This window comes from Mustela nigripes, chromosome 13 (assembly GCF_022355385.1).
Source record: "Mustela nigripes isolate SB6536 chromosome 13, MUSNIG.SB6536, whole genome shotgun sequence".
In the NCBI taxonomy this organism is placed as follows: Eukaryota; Metazoa; Chordata; class Mammalia; order Carnivora; family Mustelidae; genus Mustela; species Mustela nigripes.
In genome coordinates, this window is record NC_081569.1 from 66,501,378 (window position 1) to 66,523,108 (window position 21,731).

At 41.7% G+C, this 21,731-nt stretch overlaps 1 long non-coding RNA gene across 2 annotated transcripts; it reads left to right on the forward strand.

Annotated features, from left to right (window-relative positions):
- Positions 1 to 130: 130 nt before the first annotated feature.
- On the forward strand, positions 131 to 19,670 carry LOC131998726 (uncharacterized). Of its 2 annotated transcripts, none has more exons than XR_009398838.1 (5): positions 131 to 245; positions 7,834 to 7,948; positions 12,059 to 12,335; positions 16,340 to 16,416; positions 19,331 to 19,670. It is a non-coding gene; the product is annotated as an uncharacterized LOC131998726 (long non-coding RNA). The 2 variants fall into 2 exon arrangements; XR_009398837.1 differs by having other exon boundaries at positions 19,334 to 19,670.
- The last annotated feature ends 2,061 nt before the right edge of the window (positions 19,671 to 21,731 follow it).

Below are 21,731 nucleotides of genomic sequence, written 5' to 3' on the forward strand. Positions count from 1 at the left end.
GAGATGAAACACTTTTTCATAGTCAGAAAAATCAATATACAGCCGAAGAAGAGAAGCTGTTTGATGATAAGGCAATAAAAACTTCAAAGGGTAACTTAAAAATGTTTCCTAATTCATTTCAGCCTAAAATGATCCCTGTGCCCGTCTCACGCAGTCTGCCAACTCTTTCACTGGAATATGTTAGCCAGTCTCCTTGGAATCATTGCCGGGTCTCCTTGGAATGGAAATTGTGTCAAACTCCGGGGGTGAGTGGGAGAAAAAAATGGTGCTGGCAGAAAGAGAGGAAGTGTTTTTTCAATTTAGTGCCAGAAGTAAGTGCTGACATCGCCTCCCAAGTGTTTGGGGACAATGGCACATACCGCTGGGAACACATTCACTTTCCCAAATCCCTTGCTCTGAGGCCTTTGGCAAGTGGCTGCAGAAGTCCCAGCTACTCCCTCCTCCCCACGCCCACACTTCTGAATCCCTTTCTTCCCTCTCGGGCCCAATAGACAGTTGCCACCTTCGTATTAGCATCATCATCAGAGCGAATTCTCTTATTCTGCCTACACATGCATGCTGAAGGGAGAACTCTTCTTCCTTACGTAAACCTCATTTCCTCTCTTCATCTGCATGACTTTTTCAGAGGGAGGGGACTGGAACATTAATCTCAGGTAGCTTCAGAACTGCACAAAGCCAAGCCTGCATTTTCTAGGCTAAAGTTGACAACATTAAGTGAAAGGAGCCGGTGCCCAGTTGATGCTGATTAAGATGGGAGAGAAAGTGGTTAATTACATGGGCTGGGGGCCAATGTGCCTCCTTCCCCTCCCACCAAGTTCATGAACATGTGGGTGTGTTTAGATTTCTCAGGCTGGCAGTGCACCTCTGCTGAATCTGCTGGGATAGCTGCATGGCCCTTGGCCACTGCAGTGGAGCTGAGCGGGAGAGAGACATACATTGTTTATTTCTAAAGATACTTCTGTTTATATGTGACGTGATGTCTGATGTCTATGTTGAATATCTTTTGGTTAGAGGGCAAAAATAATCACCCAGTGCTACATCTTACCCGTGCTTTCTCTCCAAGACTTATTTGTTGGCACGGATTATTGTCTTTTAAACTGCGTTGTCCTGATATAATTATCTATGTCCACTTTTGTTAGACTCAACCATGAGAGCCTCAATTAGAATAGAAATCGCAGGAGGAAGGGAACTAACCTTTTAGAACACTGTGCACTCCAGGTAGCATGCCAGTTGCATCACTTTTACCTGAGCTGGGTATGTCTTAAAGCCAGGGCAGAATTCCTCTTAGGGAATTCTGGTTTCTTTATTTTTAGGGAGTTGGCAAGACGTTCTGATGGGCTCCCTGAGTCTTAGAATGGGTCCCAGAGCTCGAAGCTTGTTTGGGCAGCCTAAGAAGGAGAGGCAGTAAGACTCAGATAAGAGGGGACCCCAAAATGGGGTAGAGGCCTATGGGAAAAGGGAGCAGAGCCAAAGAGAAACCTCTTGCATTAAGGATAGCCAAGGAGGGGTGCCTGGGTGGCTCAGTGGGTTAAGCTGCTGCCTTCAGCTCAGGTCATGATCTCAGGGTCCTGGGATTGAGTCCCGCATAGGGCTGTTTGCTCAGCAGGGAGCCTGCTTCCCCCTCTCTCTCTCTCTCTCTCTGCCTGCCTCTCCGTCTACTTGTGATTTCTCTCTGTCAAATAAATAAATAAAATCTTACAAAAAAAAAAAAAAAAAGGATAGCCAAGGAACTTGTTCTTTTACATATTTATTATGCAAATTTCCATCAGATGCAGAAATAGAATGCATAAACCTCACGGTCATCACTCAGTGTCAACGACTCTCAACTCATAGCTGATTTTGTTTCTTCTGTAACTCCACCTACTCCCCCATCCCCAACCCAGTGAATTATTTTGAAACAAATCCCAGACATTGTATCATTGCACAGAGTCTGTCCGTCTGTCCGCTGAGCCATCTGTTCTGCAGCTTCCCTCCTCTTACCCCAGCTGCCATAAAGGTGACCACACATGCAGCTTTAGTGTCAGTGGTGCTTTGGGGGATGACAGGAAGCCGAAAAGTTTGCATCGGGCCTAAGTAGGTAAAGAACAAGACAGTGCTATGAAGGCTGATGCAGAGCTGAGATTAACAGTGAGTGGAACTCTAAAAAAAAAAAAAAGCAGAACTCTCAAGAATTCCTTAAATGATTGGGGGAATAGAAGGGAAGGTGGGAAGGCTAGATATTCTACAGGAAGTCAGAGGAGGTCTTCATGCAGGACTCTGTGTGTGTGTGTGTGTGTGTGTGTGTGTGTGTGTGTGTGTGTTTGATTATTAAAATGAAGAGTGATTCTAAAAGGCTGCAAGTCTTGGGGACAGCCAGACAGCTGGCTTTTGGGTTACAGTTGCATATTCCAAGTTTCCTTTCCTTGAAAGGAAAGAAAATACTAAATTTAGACACCATCTTTTAATTCCCCTATAATTTCCCTTTCTGTCTCTTTAACAAATGCAGTCTTTAGACAGCCAACACAAGGCATGTGTTCTCCACAACGCCTTTCACCTTTCAGACACATGGCATCGCTGGGGAGGAGTTGTTACGCAATCCCACCCCAGTTAAGTTTTCAGCTGTTCTCTGGGTTAAGTCACTGTTCTTTAATAATTTGCAACTAACAAGCAAGTGTTACTCGTTTATGAAAAATGGACCTACTTGCATGTACAATCCTCCTGCAGGGGGTAGAGGGGAAGAAAAATCGGGGCCATAGTGGGACTAAATACAGATTTGTCAAATTAATAATGCTCTTTAGGTTCACAGATAAACAGAGGAACTGCGAACCTGAAATGTCATCTTCTCTTAAGAACCATTTACACAGTTGGTATTGCCCAAATAATTGTCCAACGTTGGATAAACCATGAGTTTTTTTGTTTTGTTTTGTTTTTTGTTTTTTAAGATTTTGTTTATTTAACGGAGAGATCAAAGCAGGTTCACAGAGCAAAGAGCCCGAGGTGGGGCTCCATCCCAGGACGCTGGGATCAGGGCCTCAGCCTAAGGCAGAGGTTTTAACCCACTGAGCCACCCAGGCACCCCACCATCAGTTCTTTTTTTGCGCATTGTCTGGTGTGAGTTACAGGCGAGTTACATCCAAGATGGTTGTAGAATGGTCAAGAATGGTCAAGAATTGCTATTCTTATGCTAATGAAAAGAGATTTTTTTTCCTTTGAGAAAAGATAATGGCCACTTTCCTATCTGATAACTTGTCCTTCTGTCTGAAGAAAAGACAGAGAATTTCACCTGAAAAACCCAAATGATAAGCAATGTTAAGGCAATATATTTTTGAGAATACTGCTCTTCAGAGGCCTTAGAAAATAACATCCAGACATCCACTAGATGTCACTTGATGTTTGCTATTTTTTCTGAAGGTAGCATTTTCTTTTTTAAAAAGGTTTATCTGCAATTATGAATTGACGACTCCCAGTGGGTCCAAACTGGCAGAAAACAAGATGCAGCAATATTCGAGTGAAAGAAGGCAAAAGTCATTAAATGAGAACAATGATTATGACTTTAAATAAGATTTGGGTGGCTGTGGGGTTTGCATAATCCCTCCTGGCATTTGGAAGGATGAAGCGAAGCCAGCAGCTTTGCCCTCCTGCTGTGTTTAAACAAAAAATGGAAAATTGTAATGAACAGCTAGATTTTTCCTATCTTCCATTTTCTGTTTCTCTCCTCTTCCCTTCCCATTTTTAAGAGAACGCGCTTTTAAAATGATTCCTTTCAATGAAGTTCTTCTGCAGCGTTTTAAGACTGATTTTTCTTTGTTCGAATTTCTACCCGCCGATTAAAACCGTTTTAGTCCGCATTATCTCAGGAAAAGGCATGCAACAAAAGTCAATGGTGAAGATGTCTAGAAATTTTGTGAGGATTCTCTGGGGATACCCACTTCCCGTACTTGCTGAAAATCTAATAATCAGTTCCAGTAGAGACCATGTATCCTGGGGTTTTGTTTTGTGTAATGGCGATTTGTTTATTTTTTTAACTGTCATTGTATTTTGGTTTCCCGATGGTTAAATAAGTCTCAGTATTAAGTAAACTTCTCTGACCCTGCCTATTTCCTGTCTTGTCAAACCTTTCCCTGTAAGAATAACAGTGTTCTTTTATTTGGTAGTGTGTGGCATGATGTTTTTGGCATGGTCAACCTTTTTGACTTGCAAAAACTTGTGACCTCAAGCGTGAGAGAAGTGAATGCTTGCTTGAGTACCTCATAGGGTCCCAAACTTAGAAAGGGTCCTGTTGCGTACATGTTAGGTATTAGGGTTGCAAAAGAATTATCAGCACATTTATTCCCCAAACATCACAAATAATAAACAGGAATAGTTTTTTTTTTTTCCTAAGTTACTGCAACGATTAAACCCAAGAATACTCAAATATTTTGTTGCTACTAAACTTATGTAATTTCTCAAATTGACGTAGCTAAACAAAGATGTAGTGCTTTTGTTTACTGTGCTCGATCTAAATAGTTCATATTTTAAAAAACATTTTCAAACCAGTACTCATTACGTGGAAGATGTGGTATTACTATTCCAAGTAAAAGAAGAGAAGAAAGGTCTTTATTGCCTAATCTTTACAAATCCAGATCTGACTGCTTGTCTAGTGAATTCTATAATGTAGAAATCAAGTAACCCAAATCAAGTATCAACCAAGGGGCATTTTTTTTTTTTAAGATTTTATTTATTTATTTGTCAGAGAGAGAGAGAGTGTGTGCACAAGCAGGAGGACCAGCACGCAGTGGGAGAAGCACACTCCCTGCTGAGCAAGGAACTAGATGTGGGACTCCATCCCTGGACACCAGGATCATGACCTGAGCTGAAGGCAGACCCTTAACCAACTGAGCCACCCATGTGTCTTGGCATTTTTTTTCCTTAAGGCGGCAATTTGAAAGCATTTTTCCTCTTTTGGTTTATCTTCTGTTTTTCAATAATGTAGACATGAGAATAAAAACCATGGTGAACATCTCTTGCTTTAAAAAAAAAAAAACTGGCAACTCCTGGGGCGCCTGGGTGTCTCAGTGGGTTAAGCCTCTGCCTTCAGCTCAGGTCATGATCTCAGTGTCCTGGGATCCAGTCCGCTCAGCCCGGAGCCTGCTTCCTACCCCCACGCCCCTGACTGCTTCTCTGCCTACTTGTGATCTCTGTCTGTCAAATAAATAAATAAAAACTTCAAAAAAAATTGGCAACTGCTATTGCAAACTAATTGGATCTTGAGGAAAGTAATTGGGTTGATTTGAAGACATCATAGAATAAATTGTTAAAATCACATAGCATTAATTCTGGTAATTTTCTGAACATCTGAGCTAACAAAAATTTTCTAAATATTTGAAGTAGGTGGGATTTGATAAAAACTATTATCAAGCATTCTCTGTCTTTTATACTTGGTCTAGAAATACCATTCTAGTAAAGAGTCTGTGATAGGCAGTAACAAATTAATAATTAAGAACTGAAGACACATTCCTCATCCCGATCTAGATAATTTTTTTCTCTCTGAAACACAGAGCTATAAACTCAGTTTAAGACTGTCTTAATCAGGGGCGCCTGGGTGGCTCAGTGGGTTAAAGCCTCTGCCTTCAGCTCAGGTCATGGTCCCAGGGTCCTGGGATCGAGCCCTACATCAGGCTCTCTGCTCAGCGGGGAGCCTGCTTCCTCCTCTCTCTCTGCCTGCCTCTCTGCCTACTTGTGATCTCTCTCTCTCTCTCTCTCTCTCTGTCAAATAAATAAATAAATAAATAAAATCTTTAAAAAAAAAAAAAAAAGACTGTCTTAATCAAACTTCCCTCTAGCATTCATTGTCATTCAGTATTTCTTCTTTTCAAGAGCTGAATCTAAAGAAATTTAAATTATATTATCAAAATTTATTGCATTCATACCACACACATATGCTCTCCTATACTGTAGTCCAAAACACTATTTTACTGTCTTCCTTTTATAAAAATAAAAATGAAATGCAGATTTTTCTCTGCTTACAATTTGGGGTTACTTCCTGATACACCCACCAAAAGTTGGACAAGCGTTCAATTCCCATAAACTACCAAACATCATCACTAATTAGTCTGGCCTACCTTAGGCAAAGTCAGACCATTTTCATTAGCCTACAGTTGGGCAGAATCATTAACTCAAAGCCTATTTTATAATAAAGTGGTGACTATCTTATATAATCTATTGAATACCATACTGGTAAGCAACAGAATGGTTCTAAGGGTATCAGTTGTTCGCTCTCCTGACCCCATGGCTGACTGGGGGGCTGCAGCTCACTGACCCTGCCCAGCATCACTGGACCATCACAGACTGCACATCACTATCTTGGGAAGAGATCAAAATCCAAAGTTTACCGAATTTGTATTGCTTTCACACCACCGTAAAGTTGAAAAATTCTAAGTCAGACCATCCTAAATCAGGGCCATCTGTACAATTGACATATTACCTTTTCCACTTTTTTTTTTTAAGATTTTTTATTTATTTATTTGTCAGAGAGAGATCACAAGTAGGCAGAGAGGCAGGCAGAGAGAGAGGAGGAAGCAGGCTCCCTGCTGAGCAGAGAGCCCAATGCGGGACTCGATCCGAAGACCCTGAGATTATGACCTGAGCCGAAGGCAGCGGCTTTACCCACTGAGCCACCCAGGTGCCTCACCTTTTTACTTTTTAATATAGAGTTGTAATATGCCATAATGAAATGAAAAGGATTTAAAAGTTGAAAACTGGCATGTTTTAAAGAAACACCCGACAAGTAAAAAAGATGAAAGCCCAGAATAAAACCCATTAGTTATTGGCAGTTTTAGCTCTACTATAGGGTCGTCCTGTATGGACTGGGAATTCAGCCTGCCTGGGTTCAAACATTACCTCCTCACCCAATACCTGTGGATTTGGGCAAGTTAATGATCCTCTCCAACATGCAATAACCTCTTATGGTAAAATGGAAGAAATGATCTGATTTATGTTCCTTTTTTGGAAGAATCAATCAATTTTATTTGCAAAATGCTTAGCACAGGGCCTGGTCCCTGATCAGTGTTTCATAGGATCTACTATCATAATCATTATTATGATGCTAGATAATAATGTCCTTACAAACTTCGCCCATTTTGGTATCATCTGTTTTATTTATCCAATGAGAACTTTGCAAAGAATTGAGTGACTGGGGTCAAATTTGCAATGTGACTAAAGCACCTGAAATACACTTGGAATTTAGTTTGTGATTAGTTTTACCACCTATTTAATACAAACACAAGAATCAATGAGCTTGCTTGTTATAATTCTAATAGCTATAAAAATATTTAAAAATTGCTTCAGACCATCTATTAATCTAGAGAATACTCGCAAAACAATTGTTAAATATTTACCCCTTTATGAGAGAACATTATGAGATATCAGGCAATATGGAATCTATTCATTTTCCTCTTATTCTCTCCTTTTTAAACACTAGTCTAAAATATACCCAGTATTCTGCAAAGCGTTGACTAGTGACAAATGCGATCCATGCCCGCAGAACAGTCTTGTTCACTTCTACCATGGTCAGATTGTTTAGCAATCTTAATGCCAATAAGTTAAAAGATCTCATGATTAATAGTCAAGCAAATTAAGTACTATCTGGTTCTACTGTGGCCGCAGTCCAGCCTAAATAAGAATCTTCACCAGATACAGAGCCACAGTATTTACAACAAACATATTGACCAAAATAATACAAGCAGAATGAGAATGACAAAATTCAGACATCTTAAAATGATCACTCCATCTCTCCTGAACACATATGCATGCCAGAGTACTGTTTTTTCACGTTTGTTGAAATTATGGAATCCTTGTGTGTTTTTTCTTCCCCAGAGCGGCAGTTTCCATCACCAATTGATTTGAGTTCGCAAGGCTGGCATTAGAGAGGATATTTATTCCCTCCTAGGACTGGGGTTGCAATTTTGATGGCCCTCCGCTAAATGCGATGGTAAGATAGCGTGTCTGCGTTCACACAGGCTGTAATCAAAGGAGCCAAAGGTAATGCAGTCTTCCCCTCAATCACACATTTTTACATTGTCAGCGCTTAGACTTAGGGGAAAGTGGAACATTCATCAGCCTTATAACTCCATCGGAAATTGAGAAAGATCTTGCATTATGAACTTCGGTAGCTTTTCCTATCTTCAACGGTTACTCATTCTCCTCGTACACTGCTTCCTCCTTCAGTCCTTATGCATACTTAAACAGATAGTGTCTTTTTTTCTTTTTTCCTTTTTAATATTAGATTTCTTTTTATTCTTTAGGTTTGAAAATGTAGTTGATTCTTATTACAAAAAAGTAAATACATGAACTTTGTTAAACTTTAGGCTAACAACTTCAGGATAATTCAAAAGGAAAAAAGTATCCATAATATCACCAACAGATATAACTAATATTTTGGAATAGAATCTTTAAATCTTTTAACTGGGCATAGATTTTTTTTTAATATATTTTTTCTTTTTTGAGATAATTACCTCTCTATAATTTGGTACACTTCTTTTTTGTTAACTTCATTACAAAATAATTTAAAAACATTGATTTTGCATCATCTGCCTTTTTAAATTTTTATTTTATTTTATTTATTTTTTTTTCATCTGCCTTTTTTAAAAAATTAACATGGTGCTGTGAATAATACCTGTTTTAATTCTCCTGAAAGCCATGAAAGGTGGACATTGGTATCCTTTTTTGAATATAAATAACTCAATCTAGGAGTCTCAGGAGAATTCAGTCCTCTGTGGTTTGACCTTTTGAACAAATTCTTTCGAATGTACCACAACTAACTCTTCAGTTTCAGCTATGGTTTTCCCCCAGCTTGATTTAGGCACTTTCTTAGGGTTGGCCTATTATTCTGAGATCACTAGATCTAGTCAAAATCCTAAATCCTTAAAACAAACAAACAAACAAACAGAAAACCCTAAACCCTTTATATCACCATAGCATTACATTCTCCGACTCTTTATTCTGTGGGAGAAACATGCTTTCCCAACACACAGCTTATTATGGAAACGTCCCCACTTGCTTTTCCAAATACCCTGCTCTTCTTGACTTTCTCTCTTCCAGTTTCCACAAAGATGTTTAAAATAAGAATTTGGAGGTAACAGTATATGGACTGCGTGATAATCCTAAAATAGTCCATTTACAACTGCGTACACATTCTGAGCTTTCATCTTTTTAAGGTACCTTTGGGGACATTTATGGTTGTTTCTCCATCTATCTCCCCTCCTCCATGTTAAGCATCAATGTGGTTCTAGGGAGGTTGAGCCCACCCCGGGGTCCCATGCATCTTATCTGCTGGCCAATGACTGGTTCAGTGGTAGGCACATGACTGAAGCCTATCCAGTGCAAGCACATTTGAGACTGCTGTTGGGAATTATCAAAGATGCTTACTCTTTTCCTGCCACTTGAAAGAGGAAGCATTAGCCCCAGCAGGAAGTAGCAGCCATCTTAAAACCAAGAGAGGTGTCAGCCTCAGGATGGAGCTGATGCCAAAACAACAGAAGAGAATTGGATACTCGGTGACATCCACGATTTCATCCATGTCTGGTATCTCTCTACCTCTGAGCATTTTAGATGATTGAATACATTTTTTTTTTTTTATGTTTAAGCCACTTCAAATTGAAGTTTTTGTCCACTTGCTACTCTTAGCCATCTTAAGGTGCACAGCACTACCTATGTTTTCCCACAACTGGTGGCTCTCGATAGTCCTGCAGAGGGAGCAGGACGAGCCCCTTCTATGCATAGGTTGCCTTGTTTTAATGGGGTCACGCTCCCTTTAAGAGAACCCTGATTTTTTTTTAAAGCACATTTAAATTGCACAATCAGAAATTAAGATAGTGACCAAAAGTTCTTACATCTAAAAAATCTCAACCCTGGTCAAATATTACCATGCTATGAGCTGTGAAAGAGCTGATAAGCTGATAGAACGTATTTTTCCCATGACCCGTTGTTTCTTTGAAGTAAACACCTGGGGTTGACAGAGTTGGATGTCCCAGCTTTTTGGATCCCTAAAAGGATTACAGCATGATTTTACAACCTCTCCCAAACCCCTCCTCTACCAATGAAAATTACTAGGTACTATAACTCTGTCTTTAAAAAAAATTAATTGGAATCAAAATATGCTTTGAAATGAGTTATTTAATTTTATGTTAGATCTCTTAGAATTTTCTGACATGTCTGCTAATTGCTTCAGCATGGTGGTGAAATACTTCATGCATGTAGCTTTAGAAGTCAATGATACAGCAAGGTGTACAATGAAAATAGTGGTCCTCTGCCTTCTCCATCTTAAGTAGAAACACTTCCAACTGCTTATTTTCTTTGCTTTCATGTTTCTAAATAATATGCATGCAGCTATTTCCTTATTTTTTTTTTAAATATAGGTATTCTCCACAGGTTTTCTTTTTTCTTTTTTTTGTAAAGATGTATTTATGAGAGAGAGAGAGAAAGAGAGAGAGGGAAAGAGCCTGCATGGGAGCAGGCAGGGGAAGGGCAAGAAGTTGATAAGCAGACTCCCCACTGAGCAGGGAGGCCCACCCAGGTTTGATCCCAGGACTGTGAAATCAGGATCTGAGCCTAAAGTAAGAGTCAGACTTGAACCATCTGAGCCACTCAGGTGCCTCTTGACTGGTTTTCTTCTACAACTGATGAGAATTGAGCTTTCTCAGCACACTCCTCCCACCATGCTTTCCTTCTTTCTATCCTTCCAGTGCAATTATGTAGTAATATTTGGGCTAAATTTATAGCTCAGCCACACAGTATACTATGGTAGCCTGTTTTGTAACTTCATTAATAATAGCCTCTTTTTTGTTGCTTAGTTTTTTGTGTGTTTATCATTAATTTCTCACCAATTCTTTGATAGAATAGTTAAACTCCCTTGAATGGAAATCAACACAAGATAATCTATCCATTTCTTTTTCTTTTTCCTTTTTTCTAGATTCTTCTATCTTTAAACCTCTGCCCCCCACCCCCCCATCTCTGGCCTCAGTTAAGCTGACTACTCTCCAGCCTGCCGTTCAGATGCCATCCTGGGACTTGCCATCTTAGGAATTGTCTCTGGGATTGGGGGAGTTTCCCATGCCTGTATCGCATGATTTCTCACTTTTGGCATAAATCCTCATTTTGGTGAATCACAATCTCCAGTAGTTTCTTAAAAAATCTCTTTGTAGTTAGGGTACAATAAACATATGGTAAAGTATATTCAACTCGTGTCCAGCCCAATTAATTTTTGTATATATTCATATAACCACCACTGATACTGAATATCAGGGTGTCTGGGTGGTTCAGGCGATGAAGCGTCTGACTCTTGATTTCGACTCAGGTTATGATCTCAGGTTGGTCAGATCGAGCCCCGTTGTTGGGCTCTGCACTGAGCATGGCGTCTGCTTGAGCTTCTCTGTCTTCTTCTTCTGTCTTCCTCCCCCTCTGCCCCTCTCTGCACTCTCGGGCTCCAAATAAATAAATAAATAAATAAATAAATAAATAAATAAATAAAATCTTTAAAAAGGAAAAAAATACTGACTATTTCCAGCACTCCACAAAGTTTGCTCCACAAAGTTTGTCTTTTCCCAGTCAATACCCTCCACCATCACACATCCCCAATGAGGTAATCACCATTCTGACTTCTATCACCATCGGTTAGTTCTGCCTGTTCTTGAACCTTATGTAAATAAACAGGAAGTACGTACTCTTTTAGATCTGACTCTCTTCTTCTCTTTATTTTATACTTGGGAGAGTCATCCTTGTTGCATGTGCCTGTGGTTTGTTCTTTTGTTTGTTTTTTGCTGTGGCACGTGGTATGAATGTGAAGTATTTGGATGTTATAAATACAGCTGCCACAAATAGTCTTAGTCCATCCTTTTTTGGACACACGCAACTCATTTTTGGGGGAGTATACCACGTAGGATTAGAATTGCTGGGCCATAGGGTAGCCATTAACTTCTTGAGAAATGGTGCAGTTGGAAATACTTATGACAGGTTGTGTATTAGGTTAACCTAAACTACACTACTGTAACAATAAGCCTCACATCTTTTTGGTTTACCGTATTGAGTCTTTTCTTGCTCACAGGAGTCTGCTGAAGGTCGGGCAACCCTCTGGTACCGTTGTCTTTCATGTGGTAATTCAATGACAGAAAATGCTCCCATCTTTTGGTTCCGCTGTCTCAACACCAGGCCTCTTTGGAAAGCATGGAACTCATACAATCCTCTTCAGTGCTTTTGCCAGGAAATGACATGTCACTTCTGCACACACCTACTTGATCAGAACACATGATCCCATCTAACTTGGAGAGGTCTGGGAAGTATAGTGTTCCATGTACCCGGAGGAAAAGGAGAAACAAATCTTGGTGAGCATAAGTAATGTCTACCACACTTCACATATCTGTCAATACCTCTGTTCTAATGTCACACTGAAATGAAAATACGGACAGGTATTAAATCTTAGGTAGAAAGAACTTACTTTCCTTGGAATTTTGAAGTTGTTTGTCTACTGTCTTTTAGCTTCCAGTGATCCTTTTAAGAAATCCAATGCCATTGTGGTTCTTTGTGTGGGAACTGTTTTTCTCTTTAATCCTAGTATATTCTAGTATCTGGACATATCATAATGACATGCTTGGTGTGCATATTTTACTTTCTTATTTTTCATCACTGCGTTTTTGTACTATTTTCTGCAAGGCTTTCTCAACTTCCCATTCTTTTATTGATTTAAAAAATTTCTACTTTTATATTTGTAGTTTTTAGATTTTTCTCCATGGTTTATTTTTTCCCATTTATTTGTATTTGTTTTGGGTTTTTTAATCTTTTTAAATCTATTTTTCATATTAGAGCATTTCCTCATCTATCTGGAGATCTCCAGCTGCCTGTTTACATTTAGGTGTCAAGGAATAAAAAGTTGGTTGGGAGCCCTTTGTAGGCCACTCCGACTACTGAGCTTTCCTATAGAGCCATGAAATGGGACCCAGGCATTTTGTTGGGTGATTACCATGTTAGTATTGGTAGGTGTTTTATTTTTGGACTGCTCACTTTCTCCACAGAGTAACTTGCTATTCTCCTCCATGGGGAGCATAAGCCTGAATGTCAACATTTATGGAGATGAGGGAAGGAGGCTTAAGAAGCTAAGTCAAGGAGAGTTGGAGAAGCCTTATGCTTCAGAATAATGGTCTTTACTTAATCCTATTTCTTTCTGGCTCTGAGCTATCACTGAGTCCAGAACCATGCTGGTTCAGCATCTCTAGAGAGCAAACATCTTGCTTTTTACCAGAGCAGGAGCAAGATGCCTACCTGTGAGGTATAGGGAAGGTCTGTAACTTATGCAGATTTCAACAAAATCTTTCTTTCTTGTCTCCTCTCCATTCCTCCTTCCAAATATCAGGGACCACCATTTCCTGACCTCTCCAGAAATTTTTAGAGCAACTTATCTAGCTTCTTCTTGGCTTCCTCTTAGATTTTATTGGGATTTTAGATTTCTCTATTTTGCTCAGTTAGCTACTCTTCTTCTTTTGGCTTCCATCTTCCAAAACGTAGTTGACAAATTGTGTCTGATGTCTCCTCTACAGCTTTTTTGTCTTTGGAGTTTTCACCTTCGTTAATTCCCTCACTGTCATTTTCAGTAGGTTGTAGAGAGAATTTATATAAATGCTTACTCTTAATTTCCCATGTTTATTTATTATTTTTTTAAGATTTTATTTATTTATTTGACAGAGATCACAAGTAGGCAGAGAAGCAGGCAGAGAGATAGGAGGAAGCAGACTCCCCGCCGAGCAGAGAGCCCGATGTGGGGCTCTATCCCAGGACCCTGGGATCATGACCTGAGCTAAAGGCAGAGGTTTTAACCCACTGAGCCACCCAGGCACCCCTCCCATGTTTATTTTGAGTCATAATTGTTTTATAAGCCTACAATATAATCCTATCCCTCTCTTTTCGGAACGCTGTTCCTAGAACTGTAACACATATACCTTTAATTCTAACCTTATATTAGCACAGAAAATTTTTCATGATTTGACTCGAGAACTTTTCCAATATTAACCCAACAATCCAGCATAGCAGGTTATATGCTGTTTTTCAAACATGCCTGTTTTTTATTTTCAAAGCCATGCATAGACCATTTCCATTACTTAGAATCTACTTTTCTTCCAACTTTGAAACATCTACTTATTTATTGGCTCCCCAATGAAGCATTCTTTGACTCCTCCAGACCAAAGTAATTTTCTTCCTATGTGTTCACATAGCACTCAATATTCTTATATAAAATAATATGTATTCTACCAACTTTGCAGTGGAAAATTTAGATGTAGTATTCCCCAGTCCCACAATGGAGGATGGCTGTATATAATATGCACCCTCCAGGGCTAAGACTGTGTCTTCTTCTTTGAATTTTCTGGCACTTGGCAGTGTCTCTCATATCTCAGGCATATGTATTTCAATATATCTATGACCAATGAGTGAATAAGGAAGCGATAATACAGGACCCCTTGGGTGTTATAAAACAAGGGCACCAAAGCAGAAAACCTTTACCTGGGAGTCAGCATTTTTAAATCCTGATTTTTGCCTGACTTGGGCTTGCAGAACATAATCTCGCATAAATCATTCTGGTCTTTCTGCTCTCAAACATGCTCCCTTGTAGAATAGGGATCCCTCAGAACTGCTTTGAGCTTTAAAGCTCTTGGGCCAGCTATAACAAAGTCACGAGCAAGTCTGTTTTAAACTTTGTAGCTGAATTGTTTCCTGATTGTGCTATAAAGTCTTCCTTCCACATGTGGGGAAAGCAAGGACTCCCCCATTGATAAATGTCCTACATCCACCTGCTAAATACTACCCAGAACCGAGTCTGTGCTGTCCTCGCTGGTAGTTACCTTCTCTGTCAAATATACCCAGGCTTTTTCCAAGATGCATCCTTTCGCCTGATCTTGTTTGCTCAACACTGACCTCAGCTGAGGCTACATGCGAGTCCGCACCCCAAAGCTGTCTCTTTTGATAATCATGTCTCAAGCCAGGGTTTGTTTTGTAAAAGATCCAGCTGTGTGGAAAGTCCCAACAATTGCAAACCCTCAGTAGAATCTGCAACATTTGTTGCTGAGACTTTCAGGTGAGAAAACTTAGGAACGATTGATCCCTCTCTCGGCATTTCACGACAGTGAGCTTTCTCTCAAACACCTGCTGGAGGCTCTTCAGACAAGCGTGTTTTTTTCTTCAGAGTGACTCCGGAGCATCAGCTCTGGAGCCGGCCGGCCAAGGGATTTTGTTCTTTTTTGTCTGCTAGTTTTTGGCAGTTTACCTGTTTTGCATTCATGTTTGCACTTACGTAAAATTAGTGCCGGTTGTGAGACTCCAACAAGATAGCATGTGTAAAGCAAGTAGCACACAGTTAGGTATCCCCTTTTGGCATTTCTCCTCATAGAAAGAGTGTCTGAGTTCTCTCTGGTTTTTTTCTTCTGTTCACTCTTTTTTTAATTTATTTATTTATTTATTTATTTATTTATTTATTTATTTATTTGACAGAGAGAAATCACAAGTAGACGGAGAGGCAGGCAGAGAGAGAGAGAGGGAAGCAGGCTCCCTGCCGAGCAGAGAGCCCCGTGCGGGACTCCATCCCAGGACCCCGAGAGCCGAAGGCAGTGGCTTAACCCACTGAGCCACCCAGGCGCCCCTCTTCTGTTCACTCTTTAAAAAAATGTTTTTTTTGGTCTTTTCCTGCCCTGCTCACCGGTTACCCTCTTTCATTCTTCTTTTTTCTTCTGCAGGATGAACACTTTTTAGTTTAAACTGCACCTTTAAAAGTTTAAATTTAACCAAATGTATTATATTTTGGTCAGCTCTCTTAACACCTAGTTTATGACTATTTCTTTTTCACTTAAGTTTTCTTTCTTCTTTTTTTCTGGAAGTTTGCATTTGTCTTGCTTTGGTGGCTGTAGAGGTGATTCTGGGTAGAGTTTGAGAGACGTTTTCTTCAGGCATTCCTGTTCATGGTTGGAAGGACAGAGAGCCGGATGAGGTGGTATTCTCGAAGGGGACTTGCTGGGAGCGGTGGTACAGAGGTGTGAGGGTTAGGAAACACAGAAGAGTCACAGAAATTCAAAAACAAGAAATAAAGCCCCACAACAGCTCATGGAGCTTGCAGTGTTGCCGGGAACCCAAACCATCCTTTTTAGGGGTAGTCTCCTCTCCCCCTTCCCCTTCCCATCCCCCACACGTGTTCTGTTCTTCTCTCATTTAGCCCATGTTGCATGATGGCCATCCCAGCCCCCATCTCCATGACCTTCTTACAGCTAAGTCAGTAGCTCAGTTACCCAACCCCAGACATCTCAAGAAGGGAATGTCATTGGACTGTTCTTCTTTCCTCCCCCGACCCTAGGTCACTGGCCTGCCTGCTATTGGGAGCGTTGCACCACTTGGAACCCCCATGGCTTCCCCATCTATCCCAGCTGAAGGGTAAGTCTCTTAGGAAAGAGTGGGGCTATAGCAGTACACTGGATTTGCCAAAAATATCAATATCGGGATGCTGATCTGAAGTGAGAAATTTTTAAAAATACAAATAATATGTCAGAATATTCTACGATGTGAAGTATTCTCACAAATATCCTCTTGTGGGGCGCCTGGGTGGCTCAGTCGGTTAAAGCCTCTGCCTTCGGCTCAGGTCATGATACCAGAGTCCTGGGATCGAGCCCCGCATCGGGCTCTCTGCTCAGCCGGGAGCCTGCTTCCTCCTCTCTCTTTATCTGCCTCTCTGCCTACTTGTGATCTCTCTCTGTCAAATAAATAAATAAAATCTTTAAAACAAAAAACAAAAAACAAACAAAAAAAAACCCAACAAATATCCTCTTGTAAGAATTTGCCCACCTAAGGGATCACTCTCCTTCCTTTGGAAATATTCCTTGATGGGAAAGCTATTGGCACATTGGAAGTGATGTCATCTCAGACTTCCAAACCTCCCTTCTGGAAGCTCCTAAGATATGGCATCACAGGTAGTTTCCCCTCCCCCTCTAAGAGGCAGTGGCCGAGGGGCATGGCCCAGAACTGAGCCAGCATACCCGCCTATAGATTTTGGTGGGAAACAAGCCTTCTCGTGTGTCCCTGCACACACCCCACACACTGGTACAATCATGCTAGACAAGGGAGCTCCCGAGGGCAGCAGGCCAAGGGGATTCTTGCCTGCTGTGCTAGGGACCTGGCACGCACTCATTCATGTGACCAAGCCAAATCATTGACACAGACATTAGGTATGCTGTCTGAAATTCTCTCTTCTCAGATTGTGTGTTTCACGTGTCACATCCTGCCTAAAATTATCCTACGCGCACCCAGGAGAGAGACGTGAAACCTCATGTGCTTTTCCCAGTCCTTGTCCTCCCCTCCGCCATCTGCCAGCGACCTGTCCTTCCTCATCTCTCTACCTGCCTTTCTCTGCCACAGGCTCCCACTTCTGTCTGTTCTGTGATAAATCCGTGCTCCCCCGACTTCCCTAGTGTGCCTTTAGAAGTAACCTGCAAGCAAATCCGGTCAGGGGAGACCAATCCCTGGCCATCATCTGAGTCGTCCTGCTGAGGACATGGGAGTGCGGCTCGGAAGGGCCATCCTGGCCAGGTGGCTGCTGGGGTGTGACACCCGGTTTCTCCTTTTTCTTCTCCAAGCGCTCGATGATGCAGGTGCCCGCCTCTGGTGCTGCTGCTTCCGTTCCTGTTCTCTCGAAGCCAGCTTTCATAAAGGGTGGGAGACGGGCAAAGCAGCAGTTTGGTTCTCATTACGAGCATGGGAGCTGGGACTTCCACTCCCCTTCCTTGTCCCCACCCATTTTCATTTATTAAATCTGACACAATACATTTAGCCTTCCTATCAAGTTCAGTGGGTTCCTTAAGAAATAAGAATGTAAAATACCTCTGTCATCAATGATAAAGCATTGTTTCACTACGTTTTAATTTATTAAAAAGAATAATAACAAACCCCCAAAGCACAGTATTTAAGCAAGCTGGGTGACCAGTGTGAGACCGAGAAGAGGGTTATTTATTGTTTTTAGCAAGACCAAACGCGATTCCCTTTGGCAAGAATCCTTTGAAGGAAATGGGTCAGTTTCAGACTGCTGGTGAAAAACATCCCAAAGACCATGTTGGTGTTTTAGTCTGTTTTCTACATAAAGAGTATTTCGTGAAAGACACACCCAGTGAGCACAAGACCAGAGCTTGGGAACCTCAATCTGTTCCAGAAACCAGAGTTCCCACATAACTACATAATGTGCTGCTATCAGGTTACGGGCCTGCCACAATTGCCTAATGTAACATTGAGTTCGGGGGCGCTGCCGTGGGGATGTGTAATTACCAGGGGGCCGGCTCCGGCTGAGTGGTTGCAGAACTCAGGAATTCACACGCACAACTCATGGGCAGACCGGTGCTCCACCTCAGTCTTCACCCAGGGATATCCAAGATGAAACATCCCAAGGTCTTGCCCCCCTCTCCGAGGTAATACTGCATATCCGCTGCTGTTTGTATGACACAGAGGTCAAGGAAAGGGTAGCGTTTGGTTGCATTGCTGGTCTTGCTTGCATGACCATGTCTTCATGCTTCCGAAATGTCTTTGTTTCAGAATCCCTAAAATGATTTCTGACAAGACCTTTGATCTTTCTTTTGCAGTAGGAAAAAAAAAGGTTGATTTTCTATAACAGGTTTGGGATAGTGATGATGATGGCTTATGATTAAATTTAGTTATTTTCTTATATAATTTGAACCTGTGCCCATTCTTATTCCTAACTCTTTACCCAGTCCTGGATCCTGACCTGAAATGAGTCAGGCTCACTAGTTCAGGAAAGTCTAGCTGGATGACAGGGTTGAATGTTGATTTCACACATTTATGAAAGCAACAGGTGGAAATAGAAGACCAAACGTGATTCTCTTTACTGTGGCTGGTAGTGTTTCCAGTTGAACTTAGAGCATCAAGGCTCCCAGGAGTGAAGCCCAATCTGGATTTCCAGAAACTAAAGGAACTCTGATGTATGCATGATAAAAACCTGGGATTTCAATCCTTTACATCCATTTCTCGGTTCCTACTGGCACCACACACGTTCACTAATGTAGTCCTGCACAGCCCCGAGTTCCCACCCTCACAGCCTTGGTGGGCCAACCTCCTCTGACCCTGGATGACCATGTCCTTTCATGTCCTTTGTGGCTTCTAAAGCCTGTGTCTTAAGCCTGATCATTACCCCAGCTCCTTGCTCTCTCTCTGTCAATATGGGTCACGGCTTACCTCTTTTAACGGCAAATTCCTTGGCTGAAAATTATCCAGATGTCCTGGAGAACGAAACGGGCAAGAGGTTAAATAGTACTGTATAACCATGGTTTTCAAACTTTTTTTTTCTAAGTAGCAGAATGTTCTTTCTTCAAATTAAATCTTACGCGGATGCCCGGTATCGAAAGCAGATGAACATGGCACTGTGGACAAGTTCCCTCATACCGTCATGATCACCCTCAGGAGCCTTCATGAACTCAAACGCTTCTCAGGACATGGACTGGAAACCACTAACATACAGGATTCTGAAGGGGAAGAAGAAGCCAAAATGTTTGCGGCTCATTTCAATAGCTGTTTCACTCAGTAATTATAACTTTATTCCCATGACCTGCCTCTGAACCCCAGCTTCCTGGATCCTATTCAGAGCAAGGGATGGGGGTGACCTGTAGTAAAGTTGGCTGCCCATCCCATCACTCAATTTCTTCTCCAAGTTTTTCCCCAATTTCCTGCTCTTGTAAATTCTGGGAGCCTCTCGTCCAAGGATCTAGATTCCAGTTCTAGTTCTGTTCTTTCAGCCGTATGTAGGGATTATATGCACTCCCAGAACACTTGATTTCATCCTGGTTGACGGAAAGAGTAATATCTACTCTTCCTGTTGTGAAGATGAAAATCGAAGCTCATTGTATAGAAGGGTTGTGTGGATTATGTCATCTATATGCTTTTTAAGTTGTATCGAATACATACACACATACTGCTGGAGACAAGAGATAGATCACCAAAGAAGTTTGGCTGGACTATAATCATCATTCTTAAGATCTTAACGGTTCTGGAACTACACAAAAAAGATACAAATTTAGGAGGAAATGACCTGCTTTTTATTTTCAGCATCCTCCCAGTGTTACACAGAATTGACCTATAAATTCCAGTCCCAGATCTCAGCACGTGCTAGAGGGAAATTTAAGAAAGATGGACGTCCTCTCTGGTAATGTGCCACAGAGAAGAGGATGCTCGCCAAACCCCGGTCTCTGGTAGCACCAGGAAACCTGAATTTCGGGAGACTAGTGTAGCATGTTTGAGCAAGCGCATATTTGGGGCTACAGACAGAGCAAGGCAGGTTTCTGCATCTCTCCTGGGCTAACAGTGTGAATATTGCAATAGGACCCTTGTTGGCCTCAGTGAATTTAAGCAGCAGCTCTTAGGATCCTGGGGAGAAGGTTGATGAGGATTGGCAGTGGCAAAAAGGGACACCTGCTAGGACAGTAATCTAAGGCAGGTATTGATCCCATGGAGCAATATTAGCACTTTCCTATCCATCTGCAAGGCAGCCTCAGAGTCTCTTTCACCACAGCATTCTAAGAAAATGCTTCCCAGGAGTGAGAAGAGACATATGAGCCATTTCTTTTTCTTTTTTTGTTTATAGGTTTTTTTTTTTTTTTTTTTTTTTTTAATAAACACATAATGTATTTTTATCCCCAGGGGTACAGGTCTGTGAATCGCCAGGTTCACACACTTCACAACACTCACCATAGCACATACCCTCCCCAATGTCCATCACCCCAGAGCCATTTCTGATCTAGTTCAGTCCCTGCCCCCATCCTCACCCCACCATCATTCTTTGACTAAGGAAACGGAAACCAAGGGACCAGGAGAAGCACATGCCCTGAGCTGTGCTGCCTCTGGACCTTCTCAGGACTGGAAACCCGTCAGCACATCTCCTTTCCAGAGTGTTCCTGTATGACATCTCCCCTCCCTTTTATGTCTTCCTTCAAGGCAGAGTTGCCCGTCTGCTAAGATCTGGGTACACTCTACTTGCCCATGCTGAAGTCATTGAGCCCATCGTCAGATTACTGAGAGGTGAGCTGCAGGGAGGTCCCCAGTTCCACAGAGGGTGGTGGTAAGGATAGGAAACCGCAGGGCTTTAGAAGGGAGGGAAAACCGAACGACTCAACAGACGGGATTGTCAATGACATGGACTTGGGAAGGCTGAGAAGTGACTTTTATAATCTTGTATGAAGTTGGCAACAACAGCTGGCTCTACCCCGAGTATTTTTGATAACTTCTTAGTTTGCTAAGCTTCCTGGTGATTTGGAGTAGTGGTTCAACCCAAGGGCTGTGCAGCCGTTTTCCGTGAGTCACTGCCCAGAGGGCCCCCGTGTGAGGCTGCTGGACGGGGGCCAGGCTTTCTCCTCTCCCAGCCTCTGCCCAGACGCACTGTTGTGTCCTTTTGCTCGTCCACTCCCTACTTGTCTCCACTCCTGAGATTGCTTCCCCTCTTCCCAGGCTGCCAGTGCCTGCCTTGACCTGCCCTATTTCCTCCCTCCTCTCCCAGAAGAGCTTTTCTCTTCCCGGGCCCTCTGTTCTCACTCCCCCTCTCTTTGCCATAATCTGTCTCTTTCCATTTGTTCCCTTCCTGAGTTTCACCCTTCCTGATTCATACCCAGTTGTCTCTTATATTTCTTTCTCTAGCCACTTGCTCTTTTTATTTATTTTTAAAGATTTCATTCATTCATTCATTCATTCATTCATTTTAAACT